This window comes from Bos grunniens, chromosome 5 (genome assembly GCF_055505025.1).
Source record: "Bos grunniens cultivar Pamir isolate PY7600 chromosome 5, Bosgru_T2T1.0, whole genome shotgun sequence".
Lineage (NCBI taxonomy): Eukaryota > Metazoa > Chordata > Mammalia > Artiodactyla > Bovidae > Bos > Bos grunniens.
Window position 1 is genome coordinate 98438792 of NC_141169.1, and position 27067 is coordinate 98465858.

General features: G+C 40.7%; 1 protein-coding gene across 2 annotated transcripts in view; it reads right to left on the reverse strand.

The window, feature by feature from the left end:
• The window catches only part of BORCS5 (BLOC-1 related complex subunit 5), a 97373-nt gene that overhangs the window by 51614 nt on the left and 18692 nt on the right, over positions 1–27067 (reverse strand). The window lies entirely within an intron of this gene.

Sequence of the window (27067 nt, forward strand, 5' to 3'; positions counted from 1 at the left end):
CTTCTCTGTCCATTACCAACTCCCAGAGCTTGCGCAAACTCATGTCCATCGAGTCAGTGAGGCCATCCAACCATCTCATCCTCCGTCTTCCCCCTTCTCCTCTTGACTTCAATCTTTCCCAGCATCAGGGTCTTTTCCAATGAGTCAGTTCTTTGAATCAGGTGGCCAAAGTATTGGAGCTTCAACTTCACCATCAGTCCTTCCAATGAATATTTAGGACTGATTTCCTTTAGGATTGACTGGTTTGATCTCCTTGCAGTCCAAGGGACTCTCAAGAGTCTTCTCCAACACCATAGTTCAAAAGCATCAATTCTTTGGCACTCAGCTTTCTTTATAGTCCAACTCTCACATCCATACATGACTACTGGAAAAACCATAGCCTTGACTAGACGGACCTTTGTTGGCAAAGTAATGTCTCTGCTTTTTAATATGCTGTCTGGGTTGGTCATAGCTTTTCTTCCAAGGAGTAGCATCTTTCATGGCTGTAGTCACCATCTGCAGTGATTTTGGAGCCCAAAAATATAAAGTCTGTCACTGTTTCCACTGTTTCCCCATCTATTTGCCATGAGGTGATGGGACTGGATACCATGATCTTAGTTTTCTGAATGTTGAGCTTTAAGCCAACTTTTTCACTCTCCTCTTTCACCTTCATCAAGAGGCTATTTAGTTCTTCTTCACTTTCTACCATAAGGGTGGTGTCATCTGCATATCTGAGGTTATTGATATTTCTCCTGGCAATCTTGATTCTAGCTTGTGCTTCATCCAGCCTGGCATTTGACATGATGTACTCTGCAGATAAGTTAAATAAGCAGGGTGACAATATACAGCCTTGACATACTCCTTTCCTGATTTGGAACCAGTCTGTTGTTCCATGTCCAGTTCTAACTGCTGCTTCCTGACCTGCATACAGGTTTTGCAGGAGGCAGGTAAGGTGGTCTGGTATTTCCACCTCTTTCAGAATTTTCCACAGTTTGTTGTGATCCACACAGTCAAAGGCTTTGGCATAATCAATAAAGCAGAAATAGATATTTTTCTGGAACTCTCTTGCTTTTTTGATAATCCAATGGATATTGGCAATTTGATCTCTGCTTCCTCTGCCTTTTCTAAAACCAGCTTGAACATCTGGAAGTTCACGATTCACGTACTGTTGAAGCCTGGCTTGGAGGATTTTGAGCATTACTTTGCTAGCATGTGAGTGAGTGCAATTGGGTGGTAGTTTGAGTATTCTTTGGCATTGCCTTTCTTTGGGATTGGGATGAAAACTGACCTTTTTCCAGTCTTGTGGCCACTGCTGAGTTTTCTAAATTTGGATATTGAGTGCGGCACTTTTACAGCATCATCTTTTAGGATTTAAAATAGCTCAACTGGAATTCCATCACCTTCACTAGCTTTGTTTATAGTGATGCTTCCTAAGGCCCACTTGACTTTGCATTCCAGGGTGTCTCCCTCTAGGTGAGTGATCACACCATTGCGATTATCTAGGTCATGAAGATATTTTTTGTATAGTTCTTCTATGTCTTCTTGCCACTTCTTAATATCTTCTGCTTCTGTTAGGCCCATACCATTTCTGTCCTTTATTGTACCCATCTTTGCATGAAATGTTCCCTTGGTATCTCTAATTTTCTTGAAGAGATCTCTAGTCTTTCCCATTCTATCATGTTCCTCTATTTCTTTGCACTGATCGCTGAAGAAGGCTTTCTTATCTCTCCTTGCTATTCTTTGGAACTCTGCATTCAAATAGGTATATCTTTCCTATTCTTTTTTTTCGCTTCACTTCTTTTCACAGCTATTTGTAAGGTCTCCTCAGACAACCATTTTGCCTTTTTGTAAGGTCTCCTCAGACAACCGTTTCTTTTCCTTGGGGATGGTCTTGATCTCTGCCTCCTGTACAGTGTCGCAAACCTTCCTCCATAGTTCTTTAGGCACTCTGTCTGCTGCTGCTGCTAAGTCGCTTCAGTTGTGTCCGACTCTGTGCAACCCCATAGACGGCAGCCCACTAGGCTTCTCTGTCCCTGGGATTCTCTAGGCAAGAATACTGGAGTGGGTTGCCATTTCCTTCTCCAATGCATGAAAGTGAAAAGTGAAAGTGAAGTCGCTCAGTCGTGCCCGACTCTTAACGACCCCATGGACTGGAGCCTACCAGGCTCCTCCGTCCATGGGATTTACCAGGCAAGAGTACTGGAGTAGGGTGCCATTGCCTTCTCTGGCACTCTATCAGATCTAATTCCTTGAATCTGTTTGTCACTTCCACTGTATAGTCATAAGGGATTTGATTTAGGTCATACCTCAATGGTCTAGTGGTTTTCCCTGCTTTCTTCAATTTAAGTTTGAATTTGGCAATAAGGAGTTCATGATCTACTCGATGGCAATTTATTCCTAGCTACATACCCTAGAGAAAACTCTCGGACTTCCCTGGTGGTCCAGGTGGTTAAGAATCTGCCTGCCAATGCAGGGGTAGAGGTTTGATCCCTGATCCAAGAAAGATTCCACATACCTCAGGGTAACTAAGCCCATGTACCCCAACTACTAGGACCGAGCTCTAGAGCCCACAAGCCTCAATTACTGAGCCTGCACGCCGCAACTATGGAAGCCTGAGCACCCAGAGCCCACGCTCTGCAGCAAGAGAAGCTGCCAAAGCGAGAAACCTGAGCACCACAACCAGAAAGCGGTGCCCTGCCCACCTGCTGCAACGAGAGAAAGCCCTTGCACAGCAACAAAGACTCAGTGCAGCCAAAAACAAGACAAATAAATTGTTTAAAAAAGAAAACTCTCACACATGTGCACAAAGAGACGTACAGGTGCCCTCAGAAAAACTGTTTACTAGTTTAAAAAAAGTCTGAAACTCCAAAATTAACAGGACAATGGATAAACTGAAATATTGGAATACTACGCAGCAGTGTAAAAAATAAGGTATATCAACAAATATCAATAATATAAACCAAAAAAAAAGTTGTAAATGTATATGAAGGAAACATTATACAATGCACTTCATACAGACACAACACATTAAAGAATGTATTAGATACTGTCTGCTGCTGCCAAGTCGCTCCAGTCGTGTCCGACCCTGTGCGACCCCATAGACGGCAGCCCACCAGGCTCCCCCGTCCCTGGGATTCTCCAGGCAAGAACACTGGAGTGGGTTGCCATTTCCTTCTCCAATGCGTGAAAGTGAAAAGTGAAAGTGAAGTCGCTCAGTCGTGTCCGACTCTTTGCGACCCCGTGGACTGCAGCCCACCTAGAGACACATAATATTTGGTAAAAAGTAAAGCAATGGAAGAAATGCATGGGCATGATAAACACCAGTCAGATCAATGATTCCTTGCAAAGAGAGAACATTAAGGAAGGTTAAGCAACAGTGAGGGAGGCTTTAACTTCATTTGAAATAGTTTTTTCTCCTGGGGGCAAAAAAAAAAAAAAAGAGAGAGATCTGAAGCAAATATATCAAAATATTAAAGTTTGACAAACTTGGTAAATACAGACTCGGGTAGTTGCTATTTTTGCTACATGCTAAGATATATCACTCACCTAGAGCCAGACATCCTGCAACGTGAAGTCAAGTGGGCCTTAGAAAGCATCAGTACGAACAAAGCTAGTGGAGGTGATGGAATTCCAGTTGTTGCTGCTGCTGCTAAGTCACTTCAGTCGTGTCCAACTCTGCACGACCCCATAGACGGCAGCCCACCAGGCTCCCCCGTCCCCGGAATTCTCCAGCCAAGAACACTGGAGTGGGTTGCCATTTCCTTCTCCAATGCATGAAAGTGAAAAGTGACAGGGAAGTCGCTCAGCTGTGTCCGACTCTTCACGACCCCATGGACTGCAGCCTACCAGGCTCCTCCACCCATGGGGTTTTCCAGGCAAGAGTACTGGAGTGGGGTGCCATTGCCTTCTCCGGAATTCCAGTTGAGCTATTTCAAATCCTGAAAGATGATGCTGTGAAAGTGCTGCACTCAATATACCAGCACATTTGGAAAACTCAGCAGTGGCCACAAGACTGGAAAAGGTCCGTTTTCATTCCAATCCCAAAGAAAGGCGATGCCAAAGAATGCTCAAACTACCACACAATTGCACTCATCTCACATGATAGTAAAGTAATGCTCAAAATTCTCCAAGCCAGGCTTCAGCAATGTGTGAACCGTGAACTTTCAGATGTTCAAGCTGGTTTTAGAAAAGGCAGAGGAAGCAGAGATCAAATTGTCAACATCCACTGGATCATGGAAAAAGCAAGAGAGTTCCAGAAAAACATCTACTTCTGCTTCATTGACTATGCCAAAGCCTTTGACTGTGTGGATCACAAGAAACTGTGGAAAATTCTGAGAGAGATGGGAATACCAGACCACCTGACCTGCCTCTTTGGAAACCTGTATGCAGGTTAGAACTGGACATGGAACAACAGACTGGTTCCAAATAGGAAAAAGAGTATGTCAAGGCTATATATTGTCATCCTGCTTATTTAACCCATATGCAGAGTACATCATGAGAAACACTGGACTAGAAGAAGCACAAGCTGGAATCAAGATTGCCAGGAGAAATATCAATAACCTCAGATATGCAGATGACACCACTCTTACAGCAGAAAGTGAAGAGGAACTAAAAAGCCTCTTGATGAAAGTGAAAGAGGAGAGTGAAAAAGTTGGCTTAAAGCTCAACATTCAGAAAACTAAGATCATGGCATCTGGTCCCATCACTTCATGGCAAATGGATGGGGAAACAGTGGAAACAGTGTTAAGACTTTATTTTGGGGGGCTCCAAAATCACTCCAGATGGTGACTGCAGCCATGAAATTAAAAGACACTTACTCCTTGGAAGGAAAGTTATGACCAACCTAGATAGGATATTGAAAATCAGAGACATTATGGTTTTTCCAGTAGTCATGTATGGATGTGAGAGTTGGACTGTGAAGAAAGCTGAGCGTGGAAGAATTGATACTTTTGAACTGTGGTGTTGGAGAAGACTCTTGAGAGTCCCTTGGACTGCAAGGAGATCCAACCAGTCCATTCTAAAGGAGATCAGTCCTGGGTGTTCTTTGGAAGAACTGATGCTAAAGCTGAAACTCCAGTACTTTGGCCACCTCATGTGAAGAGTTGACTCATTGGAAAAGACTCTGATGCTGGAAGGGATTGGGGGCAGGAGGAGAAGGGGACGACAGAGGATGAGATGGCTGGATGGCATCATCGACTTGATGGATTTGAGTTTGAGTGAACTCCAGGAGTTGGTGATAGACAGGGAGGCCTGGCGTGCTGCAATTCATGGGGTCACAAAGAGTCGGACACAACTGAGTGACTGAACTGAACTGAAGATATTTCAAATGAAAAAAATTTTTTTAGGTAGGAGCTGGCAATCTCTATTGAGGGCAAGGCTCTCTATCCACATCCTTAAACTCTTTTGGGTGTGAAAATTAATAAAGAGAAACCTCACTAATACAGAGTTGGGAGGGGCAATTCTCACGTGGTACCCACTTGACATCAATCACAGGAAGAATTGTCAATTTCAGATCTCAACTCAAGAATCACCAACAGGAAAGTATCACCAACAGGAAAGAATCATCTATTATAGGACCAGACAGGAAAAGAGGTACACTGCACCTCCTACAAGAAATTAACTACCCCAGCAATTCAACCAGTGAGAAATCATCACCACCCTGAACTCTCATTTTTCTCCAACGGACTTTCATTCAAAACAACACTTTCCAACTTCCTTTTTTTTCTCTCTACAAAGTAACATTTTTCCCTCACCTTTATTTGTAAGACCTGGTTTTTGCAGTGGCTTACTTGTCCTGAATTCCAATTCCCTACTATTCCTGAATAAACCCATTTTAGGGGTTAAATAACTGACTTTCATTTTTAAGGTCAACATTACTTGGTATGAGAAGTGGGATCCAGAAATGAACCCCCCAAAAAGTTCTGAGGCTGGTAAGTGAACAGAGCCAACTGGGCCCACTAGTTTCTTACCAACCTTGGAGTTTCAGGGCCAAATTCAAGTTTAAGGTTTAAGGTTCAAATACAAGTTCTCTTGGATTTTGAGCTTTGCTGTCTTTGCATTTTTAGTTCTCCAGGCTTTATTTGGAATCTGTTTATAGGCCTTATCCTTTCTGAGACTACTATTCGGCTTTTGGCCCAATTCCTTTAGAAACGGGGCTCTTCCTGTTGGAACTATGCTGGCTTTTGATCCAATTCCTCTTGAATTAGGCTTTTCTTATTGAAACTGGTGTTTAGGAATTTTTCTTTTTGCTCTAGAGAGAAACATCTAAGAAATCAGATCCCAGTCATCAAAATGCTTTGAGGGTGCCTCCTCTTTGGCAACCTTAATCAGTTTTATGTTTTAAAACTACAGTCCTGCCTCATGCACATTTCTAATTAAATGGAACAACTTAAGCTGAAAGTATTAATAACTGAGAACAAAAATGGCCACCTTAGAGAACTTTCAAACTCCCCAGACTTACTTTTCTTAAAACAGAATTGGACAGCCATGGCTCTAAAATGGTTAAAACTGAATGAGATGCCTATTTTGATTGGTATTTTGAGGCTTTCAAATGCTATCAAGAACCTAAAACTGCCTCTCTGCAAAATGTAAATTATAAATTAACCGAGGCAAACAAAGAAAGAAGGAAAAAAGGTTCCTGAGGTCTCTCTTTCACCTCCCCTACTTTCTTTGACTCTACCTCCAGGGCCCTCATGCCCCTTTCCTTCTGCACCTCCACCTCCTCCACACCCTGTTTCCAAATTCTAATTCTTTTGCCACACTTCCCCTTGAGCCTTTCTCCATTTCCTCCCCTTCTGAGCCTATCAGAATGTTCCCCTTTAACTCTTCTGAGGATCCAAATAAATCCCAAATATCTTATGTTCCCTGGGCGAAGGCCATGCAAGCCATAGTCAAAGTGTTTGCTAAAGTAACCAAGAGGCTGAGACCTCTTAGAATAGTTTTATCCTGAAATTACTTTCCCCCATAAGGGGGAAGTAATTCTAGAATTTGACAGTAACAACTAATATCGCCAACCAAATGAACTAAATGATCCTTCGACATCTTTTATTTGCTCCATTTCTGATGGCACTACAGCGGAATCTGGGGACACTAATCAATTGTCCCTAATGGATCAGCTGCTATCCTCCTTATGGGCAAAATCATCAACTAATATTGGCAGAATTCACAGTTCATCTCCTATCAAGATTCAAAGAGATCCCTCAAAACCTCTCCCAGAATTAACCAATATCTTGAAGAAAAAAAAAATAAGACATTTAATACATCAAGCCCATAATAGAGAATTATAAGGCCCAGGGCCACAATAGTATCAATACTAGCCCCTGTAATACCCCCATTTCACCTGTGAAAAAACCCAATGGCCAAGGATGGAGGTTTGTCCAGAACTTACGAGCAAGAAACAATACGGTTATCCCTTGACAGCTGGCTGCTCTTAGCCTGAACATGCTACTGACATTCATTCCACTGAAAGCTTATTTTCCATTCCAACTGATTTATGCAGTGCATTCTTTAGTATTCCAGCTGATAAGGCTAACCAATACCTTTTTGCTTTCCCTTGACAAGAAAGGCAGTACATCTGGTTATGCCCCAAGGTTTTACAAAGTCCCTCTTATTTTTCACAAATTTTGAAAGCTGATTTAGATGATATAGTTTTTTGCAGACTCGACTTTGTTACAATACATAGATTATTTGCTTCTCTGCTCCCCTTCTCAAACCTCTTCACAAGAAGACGGCATCCACCTGTTAAAACCCTTGGCCTTGGTGGTCCAGTGGTTAAGAACCCGCCTGCCGATGCAGGGGACACAGGTTCCATCTCTGGCCTGGGAAGATTCCACACGCCGTGCAGCAACTGAGCCAACGCGCCACAACTATTGAAACCTGAACTCTAGAGCCCACGCTCAACAAGAGAAGCCACTGCAATGAGAAACCCATACCACAACTAGAGAACAGCCGCCCAAGCAGCAACCAAGACCCAGTAGAGCCAAAAATAAACTTTAAAAATTTTGTTTAAAAACTTTTGCTTCCTACACCTGTGACTCAATTTCTGTTTTGTAAATAAGTTCATTCGTACCATGTTTTAAGATTCCACATACAAATGATATCATATGGAATTTGTCTTTCTCTTAGTTTTCGATCAGCTTTAAAATTTCATGACAGTACCTATTACTGCCTGTGATTATGCTTAGTGCAAACTTACGGTTTCTATGAGGGAAGACGGAGAGGGATAAACTGAGAGATTGCAAATGCAAAGTGAAGTCACTCAGTCGTGTCCAACTCTTTGCGACCCTATGGACTGTAGCCCAACAGGTTCCTCTGTCCATGGGATTTTCCAGGCAAGAACACTGGAGTAGGTTACATTTCATTCTCCAGGGGATCTTCCAGACCCTGGGATCGAGCCCCAGGTCTCCCACATTGAAAGCAGACTCTTCACCGTCTAAGCCACCAAGGAATCCCAACTGAGAGACTGGAACTGACAATATACACACTATATAAAACAGATCACTAATATGGACCTACTGTACAGAACAGGGAATTCAACACTCTATAATGACCTATATGGGAAAAATGATCTAAAAAAGAGTGGATATATGTATAACAGATACACTGTTACACACTTGAAACTAACAACGTTGTAAATCAATTATACTCCAATGAAAATTATTAAAAAAAAAACAACCCACAACTTTTGACTTTGAGGGGGCTTAAAGTCTCCAAAGAAAAATAACAGTTTGCTCAAACTCAGTTTCAATATTTAAGGCACTAGATCTCAGAACAAGGACTACACTTGGATCCATGGTTAGTCGAATGCACTAATAGCACTATTAAGACTCAACAGGCAAAATCTGTGAGGACTCTTCAACTACTTTGGCCAAAAACATTACCACTGAAACTTCTAAATTTCAGATTCACAACTTTTGGAACTAAAAGGCTCTCACCTTTTGATACAATCATGGGACATCCAATGTATCTAGCCCCTGCCCCTTTTGATATGCAGCTGATAAAAGGAGATATATTTCAATACCATAAATGTTTAACTGCTTCTATTAAAAATAACCATCTTTGGGGGACTTCCCCGGTGGTCCAGCAACTAAGACTCCGTGCTCCCAATGCAGGGGGCCTGGGTTCAAGCCCTGGTTAGCAAAGTAGATCTCACATGCCACAGTTAGCAGTTTACATGCCATAGCAAAGACTGAAGGACCCACGTGCTGCAACTAAGACCATCTAATAACCATCTTTGGTAAAGTAATATTTTCACAGCATGCTCTCAGGAGATGAAGATCTTAAACATCACACCTCGTAACCTGGAATTTTGTATACTGAAAAAGACACTTCTAGAAAGATTTTCTTCAACCTTGCTGGAAAGGTAAGGTTCATCAGGGTTTGGTGCTTTCTTTAAAATGTGTCACGTGAATTCAAGACGACACAAGAGTTGGTTAGCAGTACCTGAGAGAGTCTTTTAAGTGAAAGTATTAGTTGCTTAGTCGTGTCCGACTCTTTATGACCCCATGGACTGTAGCCCGCCAGGCTCCTCTGTCCATGGACTTCTCCAGGCAAGAATACTAGAGTGAGTAGCCAGTCCCTTCTCCATGGAATAGGGGCTTTTAGGAATATGTGAAATTGGTCATCAGGTTGCCCAAGGCTGCATAGTATTTTGGGAAGATGGAGGCAGGGGTGTCACATACCCCACGCAGTCTGCAGTGTTACCTCCAGGCGCCTGCAAGTCCTAACAAAAAGGATGTTTTGCGTTTGCTATTACTGGGTTGCAGGGACATCTTCACTCATACTTGCTACAGCCTTCTACAGAGCCAAAACAGCTACAGGGGCCATTCTTCCCTGAAAATGAGTCAAGGCGATTACACAACCCCCTCCCCAGGGATCCGTGCACAACAAGCTCGCAGGGAGTGTGGGAAGAGCCCCAGGGACCTCTCTCTCCTTCAGCAGTTCAAGTTCCAACTCAGATGCCTTCTGACAAAACAAACATGGCTTTTCCATCATAGTAATGTTTCTGTAACAAGTAACTCATTCTCCCACTCCTTCTCCAGCTTATTTTTTCCCCCTCATTCTTTACCCTTTGCCCGAAATCTCTCCTCCCCACCATGTTGTACTATTTGTTTGGAAAAAAATTTTTTTTTCGGAGCTGCTTCTTGCCAAGTGTGACATCAACTCATTCTTATTTAGTGATGTCCAGTGAGAACTCGCTCTTCCTAAACGTTTACTCATTCTGAAGCCAGATTCCTAACTGCATTTTGTTTGCCCTGTCGCTGTTTCTGATGCACTGGCTATCTTCTGAAGCAAATGACATAACACCTCATTTCTATGACCTGAGGCACTGTACCTGAATACAGAGATTTTTTTTCTAACAGCTTCAGGAAGACAAAATATAGTCTCTGTTACTAAGAAGGTAAAAGAGAACTTGATAAGGTAACATGATCATTTTAACCTCCCTGAAAACAATACCACTGCTTTCAGTAACAAGAAAGAACTATCAATATTAAAGAAAATGCGAGCCCCAAAAGTCTATTCCAGGTAAAGAATTTTTGTTACTTAGGGGGAAAAAGAGAAAAACTGGATATTCTTTAAAACAGTAAGATATGCAGACACAGAGAACAGACTGTGGACGCAGAAGGGGAAGGAAAGGGTGAGACAAACTGAAAGCATAGCATTGATACGCATATGCTATCATACGTAAAACAGCTAATGGGAAGCTGCTCTATAACTCAGGGAGCTCAACTTGGTGCTTTGTGACAACCTAGAGGGGTGGGAGCGGGGAGGAGGGCAATTCAAGAGAGAGGGGATATAGGTATTGTTCAGTCACTCGTGTCTGACTCTCTGCAGTCCGCGTGGACTGCAGCACATCAGGCTTCCCTGTTCTTCACTATCTCCAGGAGTTTGCTCAAACTCATGTCCATTGAGTCGATGATGCCATCCAACCATCTTATCCTCTGTTGCCCCCTTCTGCCCTCAATCTTTCCCAGCATCAGGATCTTTTCCAATGAGTCAGCATCAGGTGGCCAAAGCATTGGAGCTTCAGCATCAGGATATAGATATACTTATGGCTGATTCATGTTCTTGTATGGCAGAAACCAACACAATATTTAAAACAATTGTCTTCCAATTAAAAATAAATTAAAAAAATAATAAGACAGATGTATTATACTACTTCCTGCTCAACATCACTCTGGCAAGGCACTACTTAATGCACAATTTTGAAAAGCCAACAATTTTATTTGTTGTAATTATTATATTCTACACATAAAATAGGGCTTCCCAGGCGGCACTAATGGTAAAGAACCCATCTGCCAATGCAGAAGACTTAAGAGATGTGGGTTCAGTCTCTAAGTCGGGAAGATCCCCTGGAGAAGGAAATGGCAACTGACTCCAATATTCCTGCCTGGAGAATCCCACAGACAGAGGAGCCTGGCAGCCTACAGTCCACAGGATTGCACTGAGTCAGACATGACTGAAGTGACTTAGCACATACATAACACACACATAAAATAAGCTACAATTCAGAATTATTTTCAGTTAGTTTGCTGGAAAAGTCGGTGCTGGTATTCCTAAAGTGTGTCCAACTGTGATGGAACTACTGAGCTATGTAAGGTACTAATCATCCCTCATGAAATCGTTCTTAAAACCCTTCCCATTCCATCCATTGGTTAATTAAAAGATATGATTGGAAACAACATTTATTCCCTCGCTCTCCTTCCTTTGGGGAATATGAGCAGCTAACCTCACTTAATTATCAGAACACAGACGGGAACTCCCAGTGTGGGTTGGTCCCGGGCACGACTGCCAATTCTGTCACATTCCAGGACTTGCTGACTAGGATGGCGCTGAGGAACCTAATCCACACACAAAACGCATGATGATGCTCACATTTTCCTGGTGCATTGTCTAGGCTATCAAGGCATTTGTTCCAAGGCACTCAGACGTACTTTCAGAGGGGTCCCTCATAGCTCAGAAGTCTAGATAGACAGCTAGATCTGTCTGGGGGTTTCCAGCTCTCAGAGATGCCAGGTTTCAAATAAAAAACAGGAGAGGAATAAGGAAGTGTATACCTTCCCGGGGAACTGCAACTATTTAACAAAAACAAGCGCAAAAGGTTTATAAAGTAAAAGAAAATCACAGCTTTGCGAATGTGTATGTGCTCACGTGTGTGTGTGAAGTCAGCCAGAAAAACACAAAGGAAAAGGCCTTGAAAGTTGTAATTATAGAAGATTGTTCAGGTGACTTCATCCCACCCACATGCTTTTTATTTTCCAAAACTATGACGAGTGCTTTTTAAGTTAGTGCTCCGGAAAGGCTGCAGCTGTTCGGCGCAGATTTCAATGCTCAGTGAAGAATAATATTTTATCAACATAAAGGTTCATGGCTTCTAAATAAGGGTGCAATTTCCAACCTGAGCACTGTAAATTCTCACTCTGTTTGAAGACACAGACCCAGAAGAGTGACTAGGTCCTTGGCCTGAGCAGTAAAATAATAACCTCAACAGTCATAACCCCCCCAACTCCTACCCAAGATTTTTAGCTTGCCTTTTACAAAACGTCACATCTGTGTTCACGCACATCAGCATGGAGGCATTTGCCTTGACTGAACTCAATGGACCCACAGCCAATCAAGTCAGGAAAACTGAGCAGATTTTGTTTTTGTTTTAGCTGTGCCATGCGGCATGTGGGATTTGTAGTTTCACAATCAGGGATCAAACCTGCGCTCCCTGCAGCAGAAGCACAGAGTCATAACCACTGGACCACCGGGGAAGTCCAAACAGAGCCAACTTCAAAAGACACCCGAGCCTCCACTCCCTCCTCCAACCCCCGCCCTACCACCTCCTTTTAAAGTGTCTTCTCCAGGACTAGATGGGGTGCTAGAACAGTGCTCAGCCAGGGAACGTTCTGGTGCAGTACCGAAATGCCTCTCCTGGCTGTGGTTTTGCAGGGCCAATTTAAAAGAGGAATTTCCCTTCCCAATTCTGTCACTTCACTCTCTCCCGGTCAAGAGACCCTACGGGTATTTTCCCTTTTATTTATTTCCTGCATCTAATCTGTCAGGTCCTGTCATTTCTTCCTTGAAAATGTCTCTCAAATTCGTTCTTCCTTCCACTGTCCCCATCCCAGTCTGGACTTTCATCAGCTCCTCAAACCTAGAATACTACAGCAGCCTCGTAACTAGTGTGTCCATCTCTGGTTACTGCCATACTTAGCATCCAAAACACACAGCTCTCAACCTGCCAACACCCTGTTCCCTACTGCAGCGAATATAAAACACCAACTGCTTCTTACAGCATCACCTCCAAATTCCTCTCTCAAATGCGTTTCAAGAGCACCCATGATCTGGCCATGGTTTCGCTTTCAGACCTTACTTCTTACTCCTCCTTAGGATGCGTGCACCTTTCTCTTTGCTCAAACGTTTCTTTCACTGTCTCCACTCCAGCTCCCAAAAAGCAGCAGACTCAGGCCCACTTTGCTCACACTACCCATCCACCCAGGAATTCCTCCCACCCCACTCCCCCGCCCAACAAAGCCAACACATCCCACCACAATCCTGCCTGTTCCCATAGGTGCGGCTCAATTAATAACTCCTCTGCATGCCTGTTTCCTAGCACCATGGCCTGCCGCGTCCAAAAGTGTGATCAAAAGAACTGGGTCTTTGGATTATGATAGACCTAAGTTTCGATCTCTGTGGAAAATTGATCAAGTTGTCTAATTTCTCTTTCTCATAGCTCAACTTTTTTACCTACAAAATGAGGATGACATTAATGCTTCTTTCATAAGACTGTTTCGCAGATTAAAAAAAAAACCCAAAACATTCTGCATGGAGACCAACTAGTGTAGCTGCGTACATGGTACAGGCACCCCACAAATGGTAGGTATTATAACATCACACTATACCATATGAGCAACTATGCTTGTCCGATTCTAGGCTCTAAGTTAATAACTGTGCTTTGATTTTTCTACTGCATTGTTAAACTATCCAGGAGCAAAACCATCACATCCAATTGCATCTCACTTATTTAGTAATTTCGACTCCCTAGAAAGCCAAGAAAACAAGGAAAAACAAATAAAATGGCTTATAGGTTGCCCAGTTGTTATAAATACCCCACATTAATGCCTATGTTTTTTATTAACAGGAAGCCCTTCAGATGGCCCCTGAGGGCCTATTGATTTTTATTTTGGTTTCCAAGCTGACAGTAGCAATTAGGAGGTGGCTGCTATTTATCAGCAAAGGAGATAACAGAAAAAGTATAAAAAGTAAACATACACACCTGATCTGTACAAAACGGTAAACAAAATCAAGTCTAGCAACCAAAGCTTCTGTTCTAACTCAGGTATTTAGCATATATTGTCTCAGAGATAAAGTATCTCAGAGATAAATTTCTTTCTGTTAAAAAATACAGAAACATACAAAATTAAAATGATGGTTGTCTAATGATCACAAATATTAAAAAGTTAAAGGAATGTTTTGCATGACTAAAGCAATTATTTGTCAAGTCCCTGATATGTACCAAGTAAATATAACACATAAGCCATGCTGCTTACATAGATTAATCCTCCTAAATGGGGCTCAGAGATGTTAAGTGCCTTTCCCAAGATCACATGGCATGTGTGACATTTTCCATCCCTGAGCTAACTCCAAAGTCAGCGTTCTTCTTCCATCATGCCACACTGCCCCTCCATGCCCTTGTGAATTGTAAGAAGTGACCCTAAGTTATGCGAGAAGATCCTTTCAGTTCCACTTATACAAATCTAGAAATGGAGAGTTCATGACTTCGTGAGACAGCTTAGTGGTTATGAGCACAGGGTTTCAAGACCAGCCAAATCTAGGTTATGAACAGCTGTTTCACTACTTTTTAGCTGCACAATACTGAACAAACCAGTTTCACTGAACAGGTTTCCTTATCTATAAAATGGTACTAAAATGTACTCATATGACAAGGTTGCTGTGAGGATTAAATGTGAGAGGCTGCATGAAAAGTGCTTAGCTCACGGCCTGATATACTGCAACTGTTTAATAAAGAAAGTCCTTTACATCAAACCAAAATCCACCTCCCAATCACTTCTCCCCTTTGACCTCAGTTCTGATCACTGGGACTTCAAAAAGATCTAATGACACATCTGCTCAGCAGCCATTTAGTATTAAAAGAGAGAGTAGGGATTTCCCTGGCAGTTTTGTGCCTGCTCCTCATGTAGGGGGTACAGGTTTGACCCCTGGTCAGGGAACTAAGATCCCACAAGCCGCACCGTGCAGCCTAAAAAAATAAAACACCATAGCAACTATACTTCAATTAAAAAAAAAAGTTAAGTCATTTAAAAAAATTAATTTTAAAAAAATATTAGAAGAGATGTATTCCCCTAATTCATTTCTTTTCCAACCTAAAAACTCATATCTGCTTCAAGACTTCTTTACATGACAAGGTTTCCAAACAACGCCCTTCTGGGTGTTTATTCAGGATATACCTTAGCTTATAAACACACACCTTAAATGCAACACCCAGAACACTCTCACAGGTACAGTACTCAGCCGGAAACTATCACTTCCACGTCCGCATCTTGCTCTTGCTAGGAAGCCCACTGAACTGCCGTTGGGCCAGTTCTCCCACACCCTGTCCTTATGTGACTGACTGTTTTCCATCTAAATGCAGGACTTGACATTTATTGCTTTTAAATGTCATTGTGGTTTCAGCCCATCTTTCAAGTCTGCTGAGATCATTTTGAACCCTGGATCCCTGGGTCTGTCCTCCATCATGTTAGATATTCCTTCTAACATTTTATCATCTGCAAGTGTGATTAATACGCTTCTACCTCTTTAAGGGTAGGTGACAAATCTTTACTGAGTTATACAGTATGCCCAGAGTCCTCTGATAGGAGCTAAATAACTGATACAATGTTGAATAAGAAAGAAAGTCAGAACCTTGTGGCATCTTATTTGTAATCTTCTTGTGCACTTATCTTGAAAATGTTTAGTCTGCAAAAGACAAGGCTGATAAAGGCACAATAGTCCATATTTTCAAAGGCAGCGAGCTCTGCAGGTACAAAGAGTTCGCATCGGATAGAATCTTACAGTGACCCAAATTTTGGATTCACCTTCCCTCTTTGAATTGCCCCATCTTCCTTCATCCCTCCACGTTTTAGTGAAAATACATTTTTCTATGTCTAAGCTTCCAGCAACTCTTCTGTGCTAAAGAATTATAGATGAGGCTACAGTCCATAGGGTTGCAAAGAGTTGGACACGACTGAAGCAACTTAGCACGCACACACTCGAAAAGACCCTGATGCTGGGAAAGACTGAGACCAGGAGGAGAAGAGGGCAACATAGAATGAGGTGGTTGGATGGCATCACCGACTCAATGGACATGAGTTTGAGCAAACTCCAGGAGACAGTGAAGGACAGGGAAGCCTAGTATCCTGCAGTCCATGGAGTCACAAAGAGTGGGACACGACTTAGTAACTAAACAACAACAACAACCTCTTAGAATCTTCATGTCGAGCCCAGGAGTTCAGATCTGAATCTGGCTGTCAGTATGGAGCAACCCAATCCTTTAAGCAGGAATCATGTAACTTGAGCTAGGTTTAAAAAAGATTCTCGCAGGAGGTGTGCGTAATTAATTAGAAAGAATTTAAAATGCTCATTTAAAATGGATTTGTTTGAATGGGCCTAGGGGAAAATATCTGGCTAGGGATAGTTAGTGGCTCAGATGGTACACAATATGCCTGCAATACAGGAGACACAGCTTTCATCCCTGGGTCAGGATGATCCCCTGGAGAAGGGAATGGCAACCCACTCCAGTATTCTTGCCTGGAGAATCCCATGGACAGAGGAGCCTGGTGCACTACTGTCCATGGGGTCACGAAAAGTCGGACATGACTGACTGACTAACACAACAACAACAAAAACATACTTCTTCTGTTGTTTTTAATTTTTTAAATTAATTTATTTATTTGGCTGAGCCGAGTCTTAGTTGCCGTACATGGGATCTTTGTCTCCACTGTGGCATGCAGACTCTCAGTGTCATGTGCCACAAGTAAAAGATGGCAAATGCTGCAGCTCAGATGTCACATGCTGCAACTAACATACCTTCTCTTTGAACCTGTAACATGTGTCTCAGCAACCTGTGTCCCGTCCCCGTGTTGGAAAGAGTAAGTCATTGAGTGTTTTCAAAACAAAAGGAGGGATCAAACAAAGCCAAAATAAAGAGGACCCAGATCTGCAGCTTCTTGCCAGGATTTGCTGTAAGTCGGAGGAGGGCTGGCTTCAACTTGCTAGAAGAATAGCTTAGTTGTCTAACCAAAGGGAGTTAGGCTCATATCTGGGAACTTTTTTTTTTTTTCATTTCCATCTCACACTTCTGATGTGTGGGACTGCCTTGATATTGTGTTTCCATCTCTTCCAGTACATTGGCAGGAAATGGAAAGAACAGCAGAAAGATAAAGCCCATCTGGCCACAATGTTAATGTTAGTCTTCCTCTCTGGTCCTTGGACCAGACTTCCAAATGATGCATACCTTCTCTTATATGTGCCACTCATGACTCCGGTTTCCCTTCCATAATTACTCACACCTTGCCTATTTTTCCTTACTGCATTACTGTGGAACAGTGTCACAGTGGTTTTACTAATACCCTTATCTACTACTGCTCAACAACCACATCCAAAGAAAACAATAGATGTCATGATGAAACATTTTAACTTCTTTAGTGACAGATATATTTCTTTTGCTTTTGAATATTAACTATCCCTGGCTAGCAGTTACTCTTTGTTGATTTCATGTAATCTAAATTAGTGGCAGCCATTGACACTACTAGCCTATTCAGGTTTGGGGCGAGTCTTAAAATAGGGTTTTTTTCTCCCCTCAATGGTACATACAATTCTTATCTCTCTGGTGACTCTCACTATGTGTTTGGAAAGCATGGTCCTCAATATGGTTTAAAGTCTCAGGAAAAACACCTCAACAATTTAAATGAGTACTGTAATAATATACATAGGGTTACACATAGGATATCATAATGAATTCTGCATCAGTGACATATATAATAAAACACAGTGCTAATAAAAAGATACCAAAATGAGACTCAATAAATTTTACAATATTGAACATCACCTCTCACTAATTACATGTAACATGGCAGTCTCTTTATCCCAAAGAACACTAAATAGAAATTAAAAAATAAAAAAATATATATATATCCTTAACAGATGGCAAGAGTTCTGTGTCTGTTGACTGTAATATGGCTTGAGCTCTTCTCTGGCTCTCTGATGTGGGTCCCATTCTGTTAAGATTCTTCAATGACCTGAATAAGCTCCTGCAAAGTCTGTTAATCGTGGAGATCCAAAAACAGCCTCAAGAAGTTAGAGACACAGCTACATCTGACACTGAACTATGGATGCGTGTAAAATCTTTCACTGAAGGCTCAAATGACTATCTGGAGAAATACAGAAAGAGGGAGGTATGGCTTCATATTAGCACATTTGAAAGAGGCCTTAAGATTTTAGATGATTCAGTGCGACTCCACTGCAAGAGGCTGCCACAAGGGCAACTTCAAACTTGGGCTGTCTTAAAAGACATACAGTATGCAAAGCAGGCAGTAGGCTGGCCCTCACCACTCTATTCAGTGCTGGGGGTCACACTCGAAAAGGGATAACGGATGTTTGAGTTTCAGTTCAGAGGGCTGGAAGAGGCAGTGCCATTTTATACAAGGAACTGAAACTGTTTTGTCTAGAGAAGAGCCTGGTCTATAATTTTTAAACAAGCACATACGACTTTTATGGTCAGATTAAAAGACACTTCTACTTTGGGTTAAAAAATATGTAAACAATGCCCTGTGTTAAAGAGGATATTATGAAACTAACATGTCCAGGCCCTGCTGGTTTTACTATAAATTGGCTTATTAAATCTTTGGAAAACAATCCTGCCATGCGTTGTGACAGATGTGAAACTGCTGTTATAGTGGCTTCACAGACAAAACATGGTAGATTCATAGGATGGAATATTGATCAGCAACAAAAAAGGAACAAACTACTGACATAACCATATGAATGAATCTCAGAAGCATTATTATTAAGTGAAAGAAAAAAAAAAATCCCTGACTCAGGGATTTTCCTGGCGGCCCAATGGCTAAGGCTCCACGCTCCCAGTGCCAGGGGCCTGGGTTTGATCCCTGGTCAGGGAGCTAGATCCTACATCGTGCATCTAAGAGTTTGCGTGCCGCTACTGAAGATCCCACATGGTGGTGGTTTAGTCGCTAATCTGGACGAATTTTGCAACTCTATGGACTGTAGACCACCAGGCTCCTCTGTCCATCGGATTCTTCAGGCAAGAAAACTAGAGTAGACTGCCACTTCCTTCTTCAGGGGATTTTCCTGACCCAGAGATCAAACCTATGTCTCCTGCATCGCAGGCAGATTCTTTAACCACTGAGCCACCAGGGAAGCCCTTAAGACTCGGTGCAGCCAATTAAAAAAAAAAAAAAAAGCAGCAGCAGCCAGACTCGAAAGGCTGCATATTGTATAATTCCATTTAAACAATATTCTAGAAAAGGCAAAACTACAGGGGTAGAACTACTATGGTAGTCAGGTGAAGAGTAAAACTGACTGCAAAGCAATACGGGAGAAGTCTGGGAGAACGATAAAGCTGCTTCATATCTTGACTGTTTGGGTGGCTATACAACTGTATAGATACGTCAGCACACTCAGAACTGTATTTTAACGTCAGTAAATTTTACCAAATTTAAATTATATCTTAATTGAAAGAAAAAGGGGGAAAAAAAGAGAAAATCTTGAAGGCAGCCAGTAAAAAGAAATACACTACAGAGAGAAGAACAATAAAAATTGTTTTTTAAAAATTAAGAAAAAAGACTTGTTCAGATCAACAAAAACATTGGTAAATTTTACCAAATTTAAATATCTTAATTGAAAGAACAAGGGGGAAAAAAAGAAAATCTTGAAGGCAGCCAGTAAAAAGAAATACACTACAGAGAGAAGAACAATAAAAATTGTCTTTTAAAAATTAAGAAAAAAGACTTGTTCAGATCAACAAAAACATCAGTAAATTTTACCAAATTTAAATTGTATCTTAATTGAAAGAAAAAGGGGGGAAAAAAGAAAATCTTGAAGGCAGCCAGTAAAAAGAAATACACTACAGAGAGAAGAACAACAAAAATTGTCTTTTAAAAATTAAGAAAAAAGACTTGTTCAGATCAACAAAAACATCATTAAATTTTACCAAATTTAAACTGTATCTTAATTGAAAGAAAAAGGGGGGAAAAAATAAAATCTTGAAGGCAGCCAGTAAAAAATACACTACAGAGAGAACAATAAAAATTGTCTTTTAAAAATTAAGAAAAAAGACTTGTTCAGACCAACAAAAACATATTTCCAACAGATCCATACTATGAGAAACGCTAAGGGGGAAGTTCTTCAGGCAAAAGTAATGTGATATCAAACAGAAACTTAGATCAATACAAAGAAATAAAGTTCTCCAGAAATGGCTGAAATGAAGGTAATATGAACTACCTTTTCTCTTATTTTCAATAGCTCTCAATAATGATCATCTAAAGCAGGGGGTCAATAAACTATGTTATAAGGGCCAAATCGCACCCTCTTCCTGTTTTTGTAAGTAAAGTTATATTGGAACACAGTAACACCCATTCCTTTATGTATTGTCTATGGCTGCTTTCATGACAGAGTTGGGTAGTTGAGACAAAGACCAGATGGCCTACAGTGCCTGAAATACTTACTATCAGGCCCTTTATACAAAAGTTTGCCACACTTGGTCTAAAACAAAAATAGCAATGTATTATGGGTTTACAGCATATGTCAAAGAAAAACGTTTAACGACAATAGCACAAAATGTGAAGAGGAAACTTAAGTATAAATACCTTCCTGTGATAAAAACTCTACACTTTGTGTGAAGCAGTGATTAATTACAGACGTGCATTATAAACCCAAAGGCAACCACACAAAAAGCTTTTAAGATTTTAATGATATGCCAACAGCGGAGATAAAAACTGGGTCATAACAAGATGTGATTAACGCTAAAGTAGAGAGGAAAAGAGGGGGAAAGGATCAAAGAATAAGTTAGTAAATAGAAAACAGCAAGGTGAAGAGTTTAATCCAATCATGCTGAAGTTGTATCAAATATAAGAAGGTTAAAGATATTATTTAAAAGACAGAGATTTTTCAACATGAGTAAGAAAGCAAAGTTCTTTTCAACATGAATAAGAAAGCAATAAGAAATTTAAGAACAGAGTTAGATTAAGAGCAAATGAATGGGCTAGGCATGATTTCTTACTATAGTTAAGTGAGGTGATCAACAAGTCCTCTCCATAAAAAGCAACTACAAAGCTGGACAAATTTTTAAAAAACAATCACTTTGAAGCTTGAGAAATCAACCAAAGGCGTACAATAATCTGAGAAGCATTTATGCCTAAAAACAGAAGAATGTGGACAAGAACAGTGGGAATCTGTGGCATTCTAACCTGGAGCTTCTCCTATCCCTCCTGCCTCAGTTGAAGCAGATGTTGTGCCAGAATGGGGCAGGTTGAGAATAAGCAATTATTCTGTTGCAGGAGAAAGAGGTTCACTTGATTTGGAGCAGCGGGTAATACCCATGCCCAGTGACGGTGTCAGCAGAACTCATGATCTCAGAGATGGGCACGTGGGAAGGGCTAAAAGCTCTACCAGCCCAAGGTAATGGTCATGATGGCACATGTGTTCAGCTGCTCAGCTGTGTCTTAGTCTTTGAGACCCCATGGACTGTAGCCCTCCAGGCTCCTCTATCCATGGGATTTCCCAGGCAAGAATACTGGAGCAGGTTGCCCTTTCCTTCTCCAGGGGATCTTCTTATCCCAGGGATCAAGCCCACATCTCTCGCATCTCCTGCAGTGGCAAGCGGATTCTTTACCATTGATACACCTGGGAAGCCCTGTGGTCATGACTGGGGCAACTTTATTCCTGGCTAAGGCTGCATGCATTTATAGCAAAGATCCAAGAGGGTCTCAGCTCAGTTCACTCAGTCATGTCTGACTCTTTGCGACCCCATGAACCACAGCATGCCAGGCTTCCCTGTCCATCATCAACTCCCAGAGTCCACCCAAACCCATGTCCATTGAGTTGGTGATGCCATCCAACCATCACATCCTCTGTCATCCCCTTGTCCTCCTGCCCTCAGTATTTTCCAGCATCAGGGTCTTTTCAAATGAGTCAGCTCTTCACATCAGGTGGGCAAAGTATTGGAGTTTGAGCTTCAACATCAGTTCTTCCAATGAAAACCCAGGACTGATTTCCTTTAGGATGGACTGGTTGGATCTCCTTGCAGTCCAAGGGACTCTCAAAGAGTCTTCTCCAACACCACAGTTCAAAAGCATCAATTCTTCGGCGCTCAGCTTTCTTCACAGTCCAACTCTCACATCAGTACATGACCACTGGAAAAACCATAGCCTTGACTAGACGGACCTTTGTTGGCAAAGTAATGTCTCTGCTTTTGAATATGCTATCTAGGTTGGTCATAACCTTCCTTCCAAGGAGTAAGTGTCTTTTAATTTCATGGCTGCAATCACCATCTGCAGTGATTTTGGAGCCCAGAAAAATAAAGTCAAGAGGGTCTAACCAGTCACAAACTCTTGGCTGAAAGTGAGGCTGTGTGTATGCCAAGAGGACAGGTGAAAGGACCCAATGGTATGCAAAAGATGGGAGAGTCTTGAAAATGACTTGAACTTTGAATGTGCTCCTTACCCACACTTCATGGCAAATAGATGGGGAAACTGGAAACGGTGGCTGACTTTGTTTTTTGGGGTTGACTTTATTTTGGGGGGTTGTCACAAACAGATACAACTGAGTGACTGAACTTACCCACACAGAGATCCATTAACAGATGACAGAAACCTTACTGGATCAAGGTGGCTGAATATAATCTCTCTAATCACTGGCTGACTAGTAAGCCATGGAAACATAAGGACAATCCCTGGGAAAGCAGACTTAAAAACAAGTTTAAAAAGAAGCAGAGACATCAGTGGCTACACATCCCAGGGAAGAGAGATTTTACAGGTTTAGCAAACATATTACGAAACAGAGAAACAGTGAACAAAGAAAAACTAATAATATGATATGTTAATTAGCTTGAATGTGGTGATTATTTCATAGTGAATATGTATACCTAATTAAATTATATACTTCAAATATACACAATATTTGTTAGATATTCCTCAATTTAAAAAACAAAACAAAAATCTTGAGATCAGAACCCAGAGCTGCTTAAATATCTTATCAAAAATGTCTAGTTCTCACAAAAAAAATTAAGACACAAGAAACAGCAAAGTGTGACTCACACTCAAGAAAAGGAGAAGCTGAGAAGAAATGTCTGAGTATCACAGACACTGGATACAGCAGACAAATATTTCAAAGAAGTTACTACATATAAGTTCACAGAACGAAAGGAAATTAAGGGGGAGAGTAGGGCAACAATGAATATACAAATAGAGATCTCCCATAAGGAGATAGAGATCCTGGAGTTGAAAAGTACAATAGCTGAAATAAAAAATTTTCCTAGACTAGTTCAACAGTAGTTTCGAGATGGCAGGAGAAAGTGTCAGTGAAACTGAAAGCAGAAATTATCCAATCTTAGTGACCAACCTAGATAGCATTTTGAGCATTACTTTACTAGCGTGTGAGATGAGTGCAATTGTGTGGTAGTTTGAACATTCTTTGGCATTGACCTTTCCTTGGGAATTGAAATGAAAACTGACCTTTTCCAGTCCTGTGGCCACTGCTGAGTTTTCCGAATTTGCTGGCATATTGAGTGCAGCACTTTCACAGCATCATCTTTTAGGATCTGAAATAGCTCAACTGGAATTCCATCACCTCCACTAGCTTTGTTCGTAGTGATGCTTCCTAAGGCCCACTTGACTTCACATTCCAGGATGTCTGGCTCTAGGTGAGTGATAACACCATCGTGATTATCTGGGTCGTGAAGATTTTTTTTGTACAGTTCTTTTGTGTATTCTTGCCACCTCTTCTTAATATCTTCTGCTTTTGTTAGCTCCATACCATTTCTGTCCTTTATTGAGCTCATCTTTGCATGAAATATTCCCTTGGTATCTCTAATTTTCTTGAAGAGATCTCTAGTCTTTCCCATTCTGTTGTTTTCCTCCATTTCTTTGCACTGATCACCGAGGAAGGCTTTCTTATCTCTCCTTGCTATTTTTGGAACTCTGCATTCAAATGGGTGTATCTTTCCTTTTCTCCTTTGCTTTTGGCTTCTCTTCTTTTCACAGCTATTTGTAAGGTCTCCTTAGACAGCCATTTTGCTTTTTTGCATTACTTTTTCTTGGGGATGGTCTTGATCCCTGTCTCCTGTACAATGTCATAAACCTCCATCCATAGTTCTTTAGGCACTCTGTCTATCAGATCTAACCCCTTGAATCTATTTCTCACTTCAACTGTATAATCATAAGGGATTTGATTTAGGTCATACCTGAATGGTCTAGTGGTTTTCCCTACTTTTTTCACTTTAAGTCTGAATTTGGCAATAAGGAGTTCATGCTCTGAGCCACAGTCAGCTCCTGGTCTTGTTTTTGCTGACTGTATCAAGCTTCTCCATCTTTGGCTGCAAAGAATATAATCAATCAGATTTCGGTATTGATGATCTGGTAATGTTCATGCATAGAGTCTTTTCTTGTATTGTTGGAAGAGGGTGTTTGCTCTGACCAGTGAGTTCTCTTGGCAAAACTCTATTAGCCTCTGCCCTGCTTCATTCTGTACTCCAAAGCCAAATTTGTCTGTTACCCCAGGTATTTCTTGACTTCCTACTTTTGCATTCCAGGGTAGGAATTCTCTTCAGGGTTTTAAAAAAAGTGACAACAATTGGTGACTTGAAGTCACCAGAAGAAATGAGGAACACCCAAAATAGTAAATGTGTGGGTTAATATAAAAGATTCTATATATATATGTTTTTACTCATTTATTCTAATGTCCTTGAAAGATGTTAATATTTTAAAAGCAGTAAATTTGACAGTGCATTTTGATGTTTGTGATATATATTAAAATATATTTATGTTTTTAACATGTTATATCATAGATAGATATTATATATAATCACACAAAGGAGAATTAAGAATGGAGCTATACTGGAGCAAAGCTTATATATTTTACCAGAATTAATTTAGTATTAATCTGAAGCAGAGTCTGATAAATTAAGATGCGCCACTAAGGAAACAACTCCAAGAAATATACAGTTTAAAAAACATTAACAGGAAGTTAAAATAGTACAGTAAAAAAAAATACATATTTTACAGGAAAGGAGGCAATCAAGGAGGAAATAAAGGGACAAAATTGACAAGAAGAGAATATATGGAGAAGAAATGCAAAAAGGCAAATCAATGTCCAAAAGGGAGAGTGTGTCAGACTGGATAAAACACAAGATCCAACTACATGTTTTCTATGAGAGACACCCTAGATTAAAAGACACAAGCTGAAAGTGAAAGGATGAAAAGAAGATACACACTGTACAGAGGACTTAATGGAGAATGGCTACATTAAAACCAGATGAAACAGACTTCAAGGCAAAAAGTATTAACAGGGAAAAAGAACATCTCATAATGATAAAGTGACTACATTAGTAAGATATAATTATAACTCTATTTCACACCTGAAAATGCAGCAAGAAAACAGGAAAACAACAGAGAAAATCAGTAATATATGACTTACTTCACTTTAGAGATCAACAAAACCGATAAAACTGTAGCCAGAATGACCAAGGAAAAGGGAAAAACAACTCAAATGATCAAAATCGGCAATGTAAGAGGAACATCACTACTGACCTTATAGAAATTTAGAGGATTAAAAGGGATTATGAAAAACTTTATGCCAATAAATTAGATAAGTGACAAATTTCTAGAAAGACAAAAAGTACTAAAGCTGACTCAAGAAGAAATAGAAATCTGAACAGATCTATACCAAGTAAAGAAAATCTCAGGCCTAGGGGCTTCACTGTGAATTACATCAAATATTTAAAGATAAAATAAAACCAATCCTTCATAAACTCTTACAGAGAAGGAAGGAGGAAGTACTTCCCAACTGATTTCAAGAATCCAGTGTTCCCTCATAGCAAAGGAATCACAAGAGGAAGAAAAAAACTAGAAACTAATCCCTTATTTATGCTAGGCCCCTAAACTCTGATGTCCAGATATATCCATGTAGATTTTCCTCTTATCTTAAATATCTAGAGCACAGAAGCACAAATATTTGAAAGTATGCTTTTTTGATAATTTAAATTTTTTCCCCAAGGTTATAAGTATAGAGGTGGCCAAAAAGTTTGATTGGACTTTTCCACAACATCTTATGGAAAAACCAGAACAAACTCTGTGGCCAACCCAATAATAGATAAGATTCCTACACTGATTTATTGCACCCAACAGCTCTACAAACACGAGATGTTCGTCCACTGCTGTTCTGGGCCCACAGAGAACCTGAGTAAAGATGATGAAAACACATAACAAAGGCTCATAGGCAGAATGCTATAAGAAATCGCTTTTTATTGAAAAGCAACAAAGGGACTGATGGCAAATCCCTGGGAAGTCTCATTAGATTACTGTGAACATTCTGCAAAGGGGCACTGAGGGCATTAAACTGCAGTCTGAAGAGCCAAAATTCAAGTGACCTTAAAGGCCAAGACATTGAACAATTTTATGTATTAGCTACAATATGTCTACAGGGGTTAAAATGGACTTAGGGTCTTCAAAAGCTCTACTTCCCTGTCTTCAAGGGAACTCACTCTTGACTTAAGCCATCCTAGTAGAAGTTCATCCTAAAAATTCTACAAGGTAGGAGACTGTAAAACTTCCAATATCTGAACTCTCAGTAGAACACCTAGTTCAAACATGGAATTGCAATCTTTAGTAAGCCATCATTATGTTTTTAAACTTTAAATATTTAAAATACCCTTAGGAAAGTTGTATAGATTCCTATCTGCCCTTTAGAGCTTCCTCTAATGTTAACATAGCACATAACCATAGTACAATGATCAAAACAGGAAATTAACATCAGTACAATACAATCAACTAAACTACACACCTTACTCACATTCCCATTTTTTTTTTTTTTT